This window comes from Camellia sinensis, chromosome 11 (genome assembly GCF_055761805.1).
Source record: "Camellia sinensis isolate YWXY chromosome 11, ASM5576180v1, whole genome shotgun sequence".
NCBI lineage: Eukaryota > Viridiplantae > Streptophyta > Magnoliopsida > Ericales > Theaceae > Camellia > Camellia sinensis.
Genome location: NC_138971.1, coordinates 124,345,950 through 124,360,719, shown reverse-complemented (window position 1 = coordinate 124,360,719; position 14,770 = coordinate 124,345,950). Strand labels below are relative to the sequence as shown.

General features: G+C 34.8%; 1 long non-coding RNA gene across 1 annotated transcript; it reads left to right on the top strand.

Annotated features, from left to right (window-relative positions):
- Positions 1-678: 678 nt before the first annotated feature.
- Positions 679-3,973, top strand: LOC145802114 (uncharacterized). The gene is made up of 3 exons (XR_014344467.1): positions 679-810; positions 3,083-3,196; positions 3,611-3,973. It is a non-coding gene; the product is annotated as an uncharacterized LOC145802114 (long non-coding RNA).
- Positions 3,974-14,770: the final 10,797 nt, after the last annotated feature.

Below are 14,770 nucleotides of genomic sequence, written 5' to 3'. Positions count from 1 at the left end.
TTTGTGATAGTAGGAATTGCATAGTTGAGTTAGTGACAAACAATGAGTGTTCATCCAATTTTATTTGTGATTTTTTATTAGTTAGTGACATTATGTACGATGGTGTCATTAGCACAGGTGATGATGCCAACTAATTGCGATCATCTCTTCTTGTGATGATGTGATCTTGGATCTCAGCTCTCGTTACCATGCTTGTACTCTCCTTAATTTTAATAAAAAAATTTCTTTGCTAATAAAAAAACATATGATAATATCATTGTTAAACTAATTATTTGTTGTCCAAAAATATATTGAAAAGTATTCGGAAAATAAAGTAACATGAAATAATATAACATATTTTATTTTCAAGATATTTTTTCAATATTAATAGTACGTACACATTTTTCTAAGGGTAAATTACACAGAATCCATAAATTTGATACAATTATATTGAATCTCTTTTAGTAAATTCAAAATTGATTGAAACTATTGCATGTGGTATGAAAATATAAGATTATGGAAGGTAAAATTTATATTTTAGTATTATAGAGATGAGAATATTATTTTTTGATTCTATGACTAATTGCTTAAATTTTTTTACAAAATAAACTATTCGAATCATCATAATCAACCTTTATGTAAATTCACTTCTTTTCCATCATGAGTCCCTCCTATAAAAACGAGTACAATCCCAATTTCCAAAAATAACAATCCAAGTGAGAAGAAAGAAAAGGGCAATTAGCAAAACTTGAAGAAAAAAGTTGTGCTAGTTTTGTTTTTCAGACTAAGATTGAATCAATGGGAACTGAAACCTCAAAGGAGGCCGAACAGGTAATAAAGCAAATTAATTTCTGAGCACAAATTACAACTATTTTTTTTTTTAATTTTTTTGTTTGATCATATGATGTTAGATGTTAGTAAGTTAGATTACAATGAAAAGGCCGTAGTCATTCCATCGACTATAATCTAAACCTTTTACCTTCTCACTATCTCAAGTGATAGTATATAGACCACTCAGTCAACTGTCCTATCCAATTTTAACTATGTTATTCATGTTATTCTTGTTTTGAGATTTCTACTAATATATACTCACTCCGTCTCATTTTATTGGTCCGTTATTTTATTTTTTATTATCTCAAAATATGTGTCCACTTTGAAAAGTAAAAATTTTAAATTTTAAATTTCTAAAATTATCTCTTGTAAAGTAATTATAAATATATTTAAAAATGAGAATATGAAGGCATTTTTGGAATTTTATTCTTTAAAATTTAGATTCAAAGCGTAATGATTATGTCTTCTTAAAAAGTTTGAATTTTGAAAATGGATTATTAATTTGAGACGGAGGAAGTATGTATTAGCGGTGGTACACGCGATGCGTGTATAATTTAAATAAGTAAAAATAAAAGAAAATAATAATGAAATCAATATTGTGATGTTTACTTAGCTTAAGTGGTATTAGTTCTCTTACGTTAAATCCATAGTCATGGGTTTAAGTCTAGCCTTCCTCTTTGTGTAACTTTTTTTTTTTTTTTTTTTTAAATAGAAAAGTAAAGATTTCACTACACCAATAAGGCCTTCACTTAATAATAATATAAATATATCTAATCTTATTTTATTTTATTTTATTTAAACTGCTGTAAAGTTCATAGCTTCATGGTGTATGTTTTGCAAAATCATAGCACGGCTTCAAGCCAGTTATCCAGTGATTGCATTGACGGTTCTTTTGCCTCAACGAAGATGATTTCAAAATTACAAAGTATAGAAAAAGGAAAAATTAAAAGAAAAAGAGAGGGAGACAGAGAAAGATGATTGAACAAACAATCGGAGTGATTGAGTAAACAATCAAAGTAATCATCAATTGTCTCTACTCCTATGCTTCAAAAATGAAGTACATAAAATAAAGTGCGAAAAATATAAATGACAAGAAAAATATAAATCAATTGTTTTTTATTTGAGTTGGATGATTATAATGTAGCTATGAATGACTATTTTAGGCAAAAACTTTTAGGAAAAAACTATCTAGTAACTACCCTATTCTTCCAGCTTCTCTATTTCATATTCCATGATCTTCCACTTCATTTCTATGTCTCCATAACTTCCTTTAACCTCCACTTTATGTTCCATGTTCTCCACTTTGTCGTCCATTATTTTTTCACATGTGTTTAATACATCATAACTTCTTATAACCTCCAAATGAGTAGGAGAATGCTATATGTTCTACAATTATATAAATAATAAATCATTTTAACTGGCTTGATTTTGACTTTAAACTTTTTATTTTGTCTTAATTTAGTCGACTTCATTACAATTGTTAGAGCATTGTTTTATGGAAAAATGTACACATGAGCCACATGTGTCATGTTTTTAGGAAATATATATATATATATAAACTTGATCAATTTAGTGAGTAAAGCTCAACTACCTCAATGATAATTTTCTATCAAAAATCCATAACAGAGTTATCAAATAGATTAAATTGATGAGTTCAAAAAAAAAAAAAAAAAAGAAAAGAAAAGAAAAAAGATTAAATTGACAGTGTAGGAATCCAAATGACACAAGGGGAAAAGTTTAGCGACTACTTGTGAAATTTGCCTTTATTTATTCTATTCTATGATTATATAAAGTGTAAACTTGACTTAGTGTGAATGTTGTTACATTTTTATTTTTTCAATAATACCCTTCTTACTCAGTAACTGTCATTCCCTCCCATCCAATAATTGTTAGATGATTTTTCTTCTCCATCAAACAATCCAAAATTGCTTATCAGATATTCTTATTCATGAAACTATCTACATATATAAATATAAAATTATCAACTCATCGGATTTACACCCACCGCTAATGTATAATGGTATATAAACAATTTAAATAAATTTCATAAAATGTTTATAAAAAATATTCTCTTATACCTTCCATTGCACAAGTTATTTAATAAAGAGATTACATGTTCTCGAGGATTAATCAAGGTGAATCCTTGATACCATGGTGAAATTCATCAATTTTCAATTCTTTTTATTTATTTATTTTTAAAGTAACAATGAAAAAAGTTTAAAAAAAAAAGAAGAGAAGAGGATAATACTAATAAGTACTGTGGAAAGTGCAGGCTGTGGATCTGAAATGTAGGGGTGAAAAGGAAGACTGCATGGCTATGTGCAATTGGGCGGATGACGATAAGAATATAGCGGCCATGAAGCATAAACTCAAAAGGCAGCTTAAGGTAACTTTAATTTCCTCCCATCCAGTAACTATTAGATGATTTTTTTCTTCTATCAAACAATCCAAAATTGCTAATCAAATATCCTTATTCATCAAACTATCTACATATATAAATATAAATTATCAATGCATCAGATTTACACCCACCACTAATGTATAATTGTATATAAACAATTTAACTAAATTTCATAAGATGTTTATAAAAAATATTCTCTTATACTTTGCGTTGCACAAGTTATTTAATAAAGAGATTACATGTGCTCAAGGATTAATCGAGGCGAATCCTGGATGCCATGGTGACATCCATCAATTTTCAATTCTTTTTATTTATTTATTTTTAAAGTAACAATAAAAAAATTTAAAAAGAAAGGAAAAAAGAAGAGGATAATACTAATAAGTACTGTGGAAAGTGCAGGATGTGGCTCGGAAAAATGATGATCCAACGTTTATAATGATGAAGAATGGGGAGAATGTTGGTAAGGTTACAGGAGCCAACAAGGATGAACTCAAGAGCACTATAGAGAAGCGCAAGGCCAAATACTAAATAATTAGTTTATATCTATATGGTTATCCCAAGAAAGTACAGAAAAATGATGTTAAGGCACAAGTCACCATGGATTACATCTCTAAATAAGATCTCATGTTTGCCTACAAATTCTCTCTCTCTCTCTCTCTCTCTCTCTCTCTCTCTTTCTCTCTCTCTGATTACATCTCTAAATAAGATCTCATGTTTGCCTTATATTACATCTCTAAATAAGATCTCATGTTTGCCTACAAATTCTCTCTCTCTCTCTCTCTCTCTCTCTCTCTCTCTCTCTCTCTCTCTCCGTAAATTGAATGAAGTTTGGTTTTGTCATGGGGTGCTAAGCCAAAGCCATTTTGATCAAGCAACATAGTACTAATTGTTAGGTGCCTTTATTGTCAAATTCGGGTACAAAACTTTGAGTTGTTAAAGTTGTAATTTTTCCTGTATTTTTGTCTTTCCCGCTCGAGTGGGATCATTGGCGCTCGAGCGGAGTTTTGGATCTCTCAGTATTTTGTCAGGTCTGTAAAAGTACTGGAGTGTGTGATTTCACGCTCGGGCGGAATCTCAAGCGCTCGAGTGGACCACTGTGTTGTTACATGCGTATTTTTGTTGAAGCCGCTCGAGCGGGATGTTGGGCGCTCGAGCGGAGAACACAGACTCAGTTGCCTATTTATATCTATTTAGGATGTTTTTAGGATTAGGTTTTTCAGATCTACTTTGAGGTTTTCTAAGGTGTTCTTGTGGAGAGATTTTGAGGAGTTTTCCTTGATGTTTTGAGAAGAGTTCTCACTCATGATCTAAGATACATACATCAAGGAGTTTGATACTTTAAATTCAAGAGAGAGTTATCTTTGGTGGATTCCGAAGATTCAAACGTATAGTTTCAAAAGGCATTTGATTCTGTACGTAGTCGTTAATTCAACAAGTGAAGATTGTGGATTCAACTTCGGGATTGATCAGTTCTGAGACGAAGGTGTGGTGAAAGAGTTACAGAAGATTCGAAGACAAATTGACTGAGTTGGGTAATTTGTGTATAATCTTTGCAATCTTTCTTTCTTCCGTAGTGGATTGATTAGTGGCGTTTCGCCCGTGGTTTTTTATTACAATTGAAGGTTCTTCAATTGTGGTTTTTTCCACGTAAAAAATCGTTTGTGTCGATTTATTGTTTATTCCGAAAAACATACATTCTAAATCACTTTCGTAAGTGCTTGTTGATTTAGATTGTGTGTTTTGGATTATTGAGATTTGGAATATTTTAATCTTGATGTAATCACGAATCACTTAGGATTTTCAATTGGTATCAGAGCAAAAGACACAAAAAGAAACATGAAATCCATGATTAACAGAAAATCATGACCCAGTGAAAGTGTGTGAGAGAAGAGGAAAAGAAACTAAACACAAAAACACCCGAAACAACCAGAAATACAATCCCAAAGGTGCCGAAATTACAGAAATAAACAGAGAAGGAGAGAGAAAAGCACTCACCAAGGTGGAATCAACAAGGAAGAGGAGGAAGGAAAGAGGATTCGAGCCCAACACGTTGCACAAGCCAAACCCTAGGTCTAAGAATTTGAAAAGAGGGAAAAAAATGACCTGAAGAGTCGAGGGAGGGAGTTTTATACAAAATTGGTTCGCTCGAGCGTAAAGTTTAACGCTCAAGCGGGGGTTAAAACATGCGGAAACCCGCTTGAGCTCTAAAAAAGGACGCTCGAGCACAAAATTACCCCTCTTAGAACTGTAAAAGCAAGAACAAAGTGCTGCAGGTCCAAAAAATACGCTCGAGCAGTAAACAATATACTCGAGCGGAGAGTTTTTTTTTTATAAATAAAAACTAGATACTCAATATCTAGAAGAGAGACCTGGAACAAAAGTAGATGATCACATTTGGCCAAAAAGAATACGAAGATGAAATAATCTACAATTCATGAATTCTGTAAACTTGCAATGTTTAAAAAATAATGACACTGGAAATCATGAGCAAAGCAGATAAAATATAATCAGTGATCATAAACTACATGAGAATGTACAACTCAAAATCCAACATGAGAGCTCACAAAATAAAGTGTGTGTGTGCAATCCATGAGAGTCCACTGAGCTAGAGTTAATCCTAGTAGTGATCAGATGGCTGGGCCTCCAGCAAGAGTAACTGAACATCATAGAGAAAAGTCAAACCACTAGGAATCACAGGGTATTTGTTGAGTAAATGCGGAGGCTCCCCCTCAATCAATGAGTCCTTTGAGTCCTTTGAGCACTCTTTGGACTTGAGCACAAAAGTAGATGATCACATTTGGCCAAAAAGAATGCTGAGATGAAATAATCTGCAATTCCTATTATGCCTTCAGTCTGAACTCTATATAATTCATTGTATAGGTGAATTTCATCATGCTGCTATGCATAGATTTGGTTTTGCTATCCCATGCTTTGAGCTTGTCCTTGCCAATTCTTGCCCTGCACTATGACATCACTATTATGCATTGTGGTTATTGATTTACTTCTGTTATTTTTATATTCGTTTTACGTATTGTCAATCTCCATCTCATTGTTACACTTGTTACTAATGGTTTGCTATGGTCATTGTTGGGTTTTGGGTTTTAGTTGCCTCTCTCCTCATTATGTCTGCCCCTAAGCGCCGAAAGCCGACAGTGTCTCGTCCTGCTTTTAATACTGAGAGGTTTCAGACAGCCAAACAGGCTAAATTGTTTCATAAATCTTTTGAGGCTCGGACTGTTCACTTAGAATGTAATGTCCAGCCTAATACCTTCGAGTCCATACACATCCGTCCATTGTTTGACCCCCTTGGTGGTGATTTGGTGTTGTCTTTTTCTGGGTGTCAAAATCTCGACTGGGTTCGCGAATTTTACTGTAATATTGAGAAAATTAGTGACATTGAGCCTTCTTTCACTACTTGGGTTTGGTCCAAATCCATTTCTGTCACACCTGATCTCATTCACAAGCTTCTTAAGATTGAGAGAGTCCCTCCTGTGCACTATCCTTTTCCAGTTCTAGGCCGTCCTACCTATAATTTTGATCATGTGACTGAGGTGTTATGTGGTGCTTCCCGTGCTTGGCCTACGGGTGCATTGATTAAACAGTTTGAACTTCTTTCGGAGTTTAGACTGCTTAATCTTATTTTTTGTGCCAACATCCTTGTGACCACTCACTCCTCCGAAATTAATCAAGACTAAGGATTTGTTTTGTTCTGTATCGCCCATCACATGTCTATTGATCTAGCCACCCTGGTTATTAAGAAGATGATAGGTGTTTCTGGGAATAAACAGTTAGGACTTACTTATGGTTGTATGATCAACCGTCTTTTGTCTTCTCTTGAGGTTCTGGTGTTTGAGGATAATGAGTTTGCCTTTCCTTCCAGACCATTCACTAAAAAAACTGTTTCCCAGAGTAGAGCTCATGTCAAGGGAGAGTCTTCTCAGGCCGGTGTTTCTGCAGGTACCACTGCTGGACTCACTAAGGAGGTTGAGTTTGATGCTGCCGCAGCTGGTGGTGAAGAAGATATTGTTCCACCTCGAGCTCTTCATGATCAGCTTCAGCATTTTGAGAACGCTATGACCCGGCGGTTGGACTTTCTGGATGCCCGCTTCGATGCTTTTGATGGTCACCTTGGTCAGTTGGCGCAGACTGCCTTCCAAACTACTACTCAGCTGGCACACATCATCTCCTTACTTCAGATTCAGCAGCCACCACCTCCTCCTGATGCATGATCTTTGTGTTTTCTTGTTGCTTCCCGGCCAAAAATGAGGAGAGTTGTAACCAACAACATTGGACATTGGACATTTTTTGTCATTGGTGGTACATCGTTTTGGATAACATTGGACATTGGACATTTTTTTGTCATTGGTGGTACCTCTTTTTTTCGTTTTGATATTTTGGATATTTTGTTCATATCTTGGATATTTGGATATTTGGATAGCATGATACATTCCAGTTGCTTTTATTATGGATATCATTTTATGTTGATCTATTCTTATACAGTTCCACAGTTTTGTTTTGTTTTGGTGTGTTGGTTATTGTTACACATGTGAATGTTGGATGAAGTGGGATGGGTAGTTTGTTCATGGCATGGGTGGTTTGTTTATGTCAAGATTGTTTGATCATCGAGTTTTTCAGTTTTTTTTTTTTTTTTTTCAATCTTGTCTAGTGCGTTTGTTTAAGGAAAAATGTTTAGAAAGGTTTTGTCTGGGAATTGACTAAGGGGGAGATTGTTAGATCCCTTTATTGTCAAATCTGGCTACAAAACTTTGAGTTATTAAAGTTGTAATTTTTCCTGTATTTTTGTCTTTCCCGCTCGAGCGGGATCATTGGCGCTCGAGCGGAGTTTTGGATCTCTCAGTATTTTGTCAGGTCTGTAAAAGTACTGGAGTGTGTGATTTTGCGCTCAAGCGGAATCTTAAGCGCTCGAGCGAACCACTGTGTTGTCACACGCGTATTTTTGTTGAAGCCGCTCGAGCGTGATGTTGGGCGCTCGAGCGGAGATCGCAGACTCAGTTGCCTATTTATATCTGTTTAGGATGTTTTTAGGATTAGGTTTTTCAGATCTACTTTGAGGTTTTCTAAGGTGCTCTTGTGGAGAGATTTTGAGGAGTTTTCCTTGATGTTTTGAGAAGAGTTCTCACTCATGATCTAAGATACATACATCAAGGAGTTTGATACTTTAAATTCAAGAGAGAGTTATCTTCGGTGGATTCCGAAGATTCAAACGTATAGTTTCAAAAGGCGTTTGATTCTGTACGTAGTCGTTAATTCGACAAGTGAAGATTGTGGATTCAACTTCAGGATTGATCAGTTCCGAGACGAAGGCGTGGTGAAAGAGTTACAGAAGATTCGAAGACAAATTGACTGAGTTGGGTAATTTGTATATAATCTTTGTAATATTTCTTTCTTCAGTAGTGGATTGATTAGTGGTGTTTCGCCCGTTGTTTTTAATTAAAATTGAAGGTTCTTCAATTGTGGTTTTTTCCACGTAAAAAATCGTTTGTGTCGATTTATCGTTTATTCCTAAAAACATACATTCTAAATCACTTTCGTAAGTACTTGTTGATTTAGATTGTGTGTTTTGGATTATTGGGATTTGGAATATTTTAATCTTGATCTAATCACGAATCACTTAGGATTTTCACTAATAGTTAAAAGGACTAGTTTCAATGCAAATTATGAATTAATTTATGGAATTTTGATTAGAGATCTTTTATTATAAGTTTATATAAAAAAAAATGCTAGTTGGATTCTCAAATATCTTGACCAAAGACCCTCATACTAACGTTTGAGGAAATTCTGCTCCTTTCACTTTGTTAAAACTTTAAAAACTTTTGATTTAGAACTCCATTTTTAATATTATATATTTGAATCCTATCATTGTGATTTATCAAATAAAACCCTTGATGAATTTGACATTTTGATAAAAAAAGTACAAAATTTCACTATGTTTGCATTCTATGACAGTGAAATTTCACTGACATGAAGTTAGTGAAATTGGCTTGGTGCCTTTGTGTCACGCCCCCAATTTCATTACTCGGATAATTTATCAAATTTCCTCATAAAAGTCCATTTCCAATAATAGTTATGAAAGTAACACAAGCTAAATAGAATAAAAGATGTTCATTTTCACATAAATACAATGATACTACAAATGGTCACAACAATAATCATAGCACATGCCAAAAAGGCTTACATAAAAGATTTCAAAATAAATAATTACATAGAAAGAACCACCTCAACACAACTATCCTTTAATCTTTCATTCACAATTTACATAAGATAGACTCATAATATAATAAGTAACTTCTTGATCTTCCATATAACGATTCTAGTTTAGACCCAACTCGTTTATTATTTTGGATCTGGGATTCCTTGTCATGAATGGTTGTTCATATCTTTATTCATTCTATTCCTTGTTAAGTTTGCTTGTTGGAGTGTGATTGTTGCGTTTGGAACAGGTTGAGAGTTAATTTTTCAAAAAAGTTGCTGCCTGGAATTTGGCTTGTTCGCTCGAGCCAACTTTCTTACGCTCGAACGGTCCTTTAGATCTTCCAGTATTTATGCAAGTTTGCAAAAATACTAAGAGTGTGGTATTCTTCGCTCGAGCTGTGTTTCTTACACTTGAGGGGTCTTGGCTCGAGCGGTCTTTCTTGTACTCGAGTGGTTGGCTTAGTTCTGCAAAACTTCTGGAAGTGTGTCATTGTGACCTCAAGAGGTCACTCTATTCACTCGAGCGACCTCTCCTATTGTGTCTGTTCGCCCGAGCGGCGTTTTGTTCGCTTGAGTGGTCTACGCGTATATCAGTCCGTAACAATCACTTTTTGGATCACTTTTGCATTTCTCTCTCTCTAAACATTTCAAAAACCTAGATCTACTCTCTCTCTCTCTCTAAAATTCATCTTTAGACCTCAAAATACACCATCATCCTTTGATCTCTACACCATTGTCCATTGGAGAAAAAGATAGGGTACGTTGAGAGCTTTATTTTAATTTGAAAAGTTCATGTTTTTGTCGACGTTGGGTTTTGGGACTTTTGGGCTTTCTCCTCTTCTAGAGTTGAGGTAGGGATTTTCTTAACGGTGTGCATGTTGTTTAGCTTCGTTATATGTTATTTTTGTTAGTTATGAGTTTTTAAAAAAGTAGTTTTGGATATATATCTATTGATGCACAAATTTGGGAAAAGACAAGTTTTGGTTAATATTTGGGATTGGTAACCTAGTGGTTGTTGTGTTATGAATTTTTGAAAAAAAACTTAGTTTTTAATGGGTTTCCATAGGTTAATAAAAAAACTAGGGTTTTAGGTGTTTTTATGGAAAAAGATGGAATTGGAATGGTTGTGGGATTTTGGTTGAAATGAGGTTTGGTTGGGAAATATTTTGAATTATTAGAAAGTACCGAGTATTATTTACTCATTTGAAATGGTTTTGTTAGAAACAATATGAACAGTTTTGGAAAAATTGTATATTTTCGGTTGAGATTCACAAGACTCGTATGGAGTGTGAATGTTATTTTGGGAATCATGAGATTTTTGTATAAATCGTTGGGATTGAGGTTTGGTTATGGTTTTTTTAGAATATTATTATTATTATTGTCTTTGTGTTAGAAGTAATTGTTTTGGCAATCGGTGAAGGGTTGTATTGATTGTTGTAGAAATTGCATGTGGATTGAGGAATGGAAATGTTTACAAATCATACATCACATTGTGCATATCATGGATTTGTAACTGGAGATTTCATGTTTCGGAAAACGTATTGTTGTTTTGACATGCATGTATTGTATTACTAGAAAGGTAAATAAAATGGTGAAGCTGTAAGGGAGTGTTAAAGCAGAATTAATTTGGCTTGTGTGTCCATGGTGTAAGACTTAAACCCGCGCGATAGGTGCCGAGCCTTCCGGTTAGTACCGGTACAAATGGCATAGTGACTTGTATAGTTACTATTATGAACACTAGCCTTGGAGATTTATTCATTATATTTCCCACTTGATTGTTTTGAAAGAATATTGTTGATTTGGAAAGATGCTTTGGAAATATTGTATTACATGGTTTCAAAAAGTGAAAAATGCGTGCTTTATCATGACATTTCATGTGCATACATATTATGACATTGTTAAGCTTCATACATTTCATTAAGTTTATTTCTATTGGGCTTTATGCTCACCCTATGAGGGAAACCACTTTTAGGTGTCATGGTGTGCCTTCGCCAAGGTGATGACTTGGGAGGATCTTGGAGCTTGAAGCTCATAATTATTGTTTCCTTGTTTATTTTATTGTAATTTAAGCCACGGACATCTTTGTATTGAGTTGTGACTCATTTGTTGTAACCGAGTAAAGCCTTGGAATTGTAGCCTTTAAGGCATTAACTTATGATAGTTTAGTTTTATTCACTATAATAAGAATTCTTTTTGTAGAATTAAAGGGATGTATTGAGGCATGTATTCGAAATGACATTGTATAGTCATATTGTTGAGGTGAACCACATGTTTAGTGATATGATTAAGATCCTGCCTGGGCGCTGCCCCGGACCCCCATGGGATGTTGCCTCCTGGACCACGGCAAGCTAACCCACCAGCTCGATCCCTGACATAGTCAGCGAAGTGGCAAACAGTATAGGATTAAGATCACAAACTCCTCTGCATAGGCACAATTCGGGTTGGATTCCATCTAAATGCTCATTGCCTCATTGAAATAAAAGAACAAATAAAATTACAACTGAAAGGAGTTTTGTCAAATGTGTTTGCCAATAACAAAAACCTAACAGAGTTGATGAGTGCACATGGGAATACTTGCTTCTTTCAAGGTTTTATAATATATTGTTTTGTCTTGATACATAGCTAACTTTTAGACAAAAAGACATTTCACAAAGTTTAAAAAAAAATTAATTAGAAGATAGAATACTTGAAGCTTATATTAAAGCTCATGGAGAAGGCAAATGGAGAAACCTCCCAAAGAGAGCTGGAACCTTTTTCTTTTTTTCTCTTCTATGTTTTCTTTTACTCATTCTTCAATTATTGTTTCACTTAGATCTTTGTTTTTGCTCCTTTTTTTAAAAAAAATCTTTTTTTAATAAATGTAGGTTTGAAGCAAAGTGGCAAGAGTTGCAAGCTTAAATGGTTGAGTTATCTTAGACCAGATATCAAAAGAGGTAATATCTCCACTACAACAAAACAACATTTTTAATAACATTTTTTAATAGCATTATTCTTAATGCATTTAGTATCAGATGAGATGAGTGTTTTTTTTTTCCCCAATGAATTCATATTTTATTGGCAACAGGTTTAGTTGCTTCAGCTATTGCCGCGGGTTTAGGTGCCTTAGTACATACATTGGGTACTCTCGTTCCTGTGATAGGAGCAAGTGGAATTGCTGCAACTGTAACTACTATAGGAACGATTGTCGATAGTTTTAGATAATCTCTGAATAGTTTTGGGTATTTTTGAAAACTTAGATATGCATAGTATTGGATGGTTTAAACTTTTTGGACAATTTAGAACTCAAGGATATAGTATTCGAATGTTTGGAATGTATAGACAATTGTTAAATGTTTATAATTTATAGATATAGTTTCTGTTTGATGCTTCAAGCAATATTTTGGTGGTTGATTGATATTTTGTGAGGCTTGTTTGTAATGTTTGTTAGATTGTACAAAATTAGTCGAATAGAACCTGCTAAATTAAAAAAAAAAAAACTGCATATTCTACGACAGGCATAATAAGTCGTATTACATATTTTACAACGAGTAAGGAGAGTTGTGATTTGTCCCAAGTATTAACGGTGTGCAAAAGTAGTTGTAGAAAAATCAAATACGTTACACAAGATCTGCCGTTAAAGGGTTTTTAATGGCGTGCAAAAATAGTTGTAGAAAAATCAAACATGAATCACAAGATCCGCTGTTAAAGGGCTTTTTACGGCGTACTATAGCATGCCGTTAAAAGTGAATAACTTTCCATGACTGGTTATAATATGACATTACCTTGCACGTCGTAAAATCGTATTCACGACGTGCATTTGGCACCATAAAAACCCTTTTTTGTTGTAGTGTAAGTTTTCATTTATTGCGTAGAGGCTTCTTGGGAGAGTAAGAGGGTTGTGTCGTGTTGTGTCAGGAGCAATGCAGCGGTTGTTGGTGGCTTGCATGAGGATTGGTGTGGATAGTGAGTCTATCTTGGACCCTGTTGGTCCTTCATGTGGTGTTGTTATATGTGATTGCGTTGGGTGTGTATATTGTTCTGCGAAAGGGAGACATAGGTTTGGCCTCGAGAAGTCTACTTCAGACTTAAGAGGGTGTGAGGGGTGGTAGGACCCCATATGACAGTGCTTGGTATTGGAATATTGTTTTGTTGGTGCTAAGTGAGAAGAGCGGTTAAAAGGATGTCGTGTTTGAGTCCAACGGATGTCGTGTTTGAGTCTAATGGGTCAGTGTAGGGTAAGGTGTTGTTGTTACCAAGCCAAGAAGTGGGTTAGGTGAATCGATGTCTTTAGTGCACCTTTAAAATAAGTTGGTAGTGTTGGTGTTTGGGGTAGTTAAGAGTGGTTGACGTGAAGGTGACTTGAGTCTCTTTTATGATAAATTCTTACTAACCTATTGAGGGTAGTTAGTTCCGTTTCGTGGTGGTTATCATAATTATAGGTTCACATCTTGTTTGGATTGGTGGTGTACGTGAGTGTGTTTAGGTGGCTTGTTGTGTGTTTCTGGTACTGAAGGTAGGTTCATTTTACAAGTTTTGTCCATGGAATAGGAGTATTTTATATCAATACGGTGAGGGTTGTGAACCCGGGATGTTGATTCCTTGTTTGATTAGAATTGGGAGATATAGTAGTTCATACTAGGGTAGTTCATTGTGTAGGTGTCTCTTGAATTAGGTGGCAGTGTACGTAGCGTTAAGAGAGTTAAGGGAAGTTTTGGTGGTGTCTATAGGAGTCGATAATGTGTTAGAGTGACCTTTTGTCCTGGGTTGACCGGATCCTTTGTTAGCTCTAGATTGGTTGTAATTGCTCTCAATCATGAATAGTTAAGTTTGGGAAATGTGACTTTTAGACTCACGAGGTGAAGTTTATGGAAGATGTTGTATTCAAGGGCAGGTGGGAAATGGAGTTAGTGGATGGAAAAGGGTGCAAGTGTGTTGTTAATGAGGGAGTCAATGTAGTGATATCTATCTGGGTGAGAATTTTGTAAGTGATGTTGCGAACTTTGTCTTTTCTTGGTATTCTCGTGAAGCGGGGTGAGTTAATCCTTAGGTGTTTTTAATCTTGTGTATATCTTAAGATCATTGCTCAGAGTGTTATCCGGGTATGCATTTTGATCTGTGTTATCATTCCCTAAATGAGGGTGATTGTGGTAGCTTGTTTTGCTAAAGTGGGTGTAGTAACAGGTGGTTGGTGGATGTCATAGTTGTGGTAATGGAATGTGACTTTTGAGTGATTTTCTGCTGTTGTTGAACTTCTTGTTGTCATATTTGACACGTTTTATTTATATGTCGTAACAAGATTACAATTCTATTTCCTGAAATGGTTATATCATTGGTCGGATAACAGTTAAGAACTAAAACTTTTCTTGC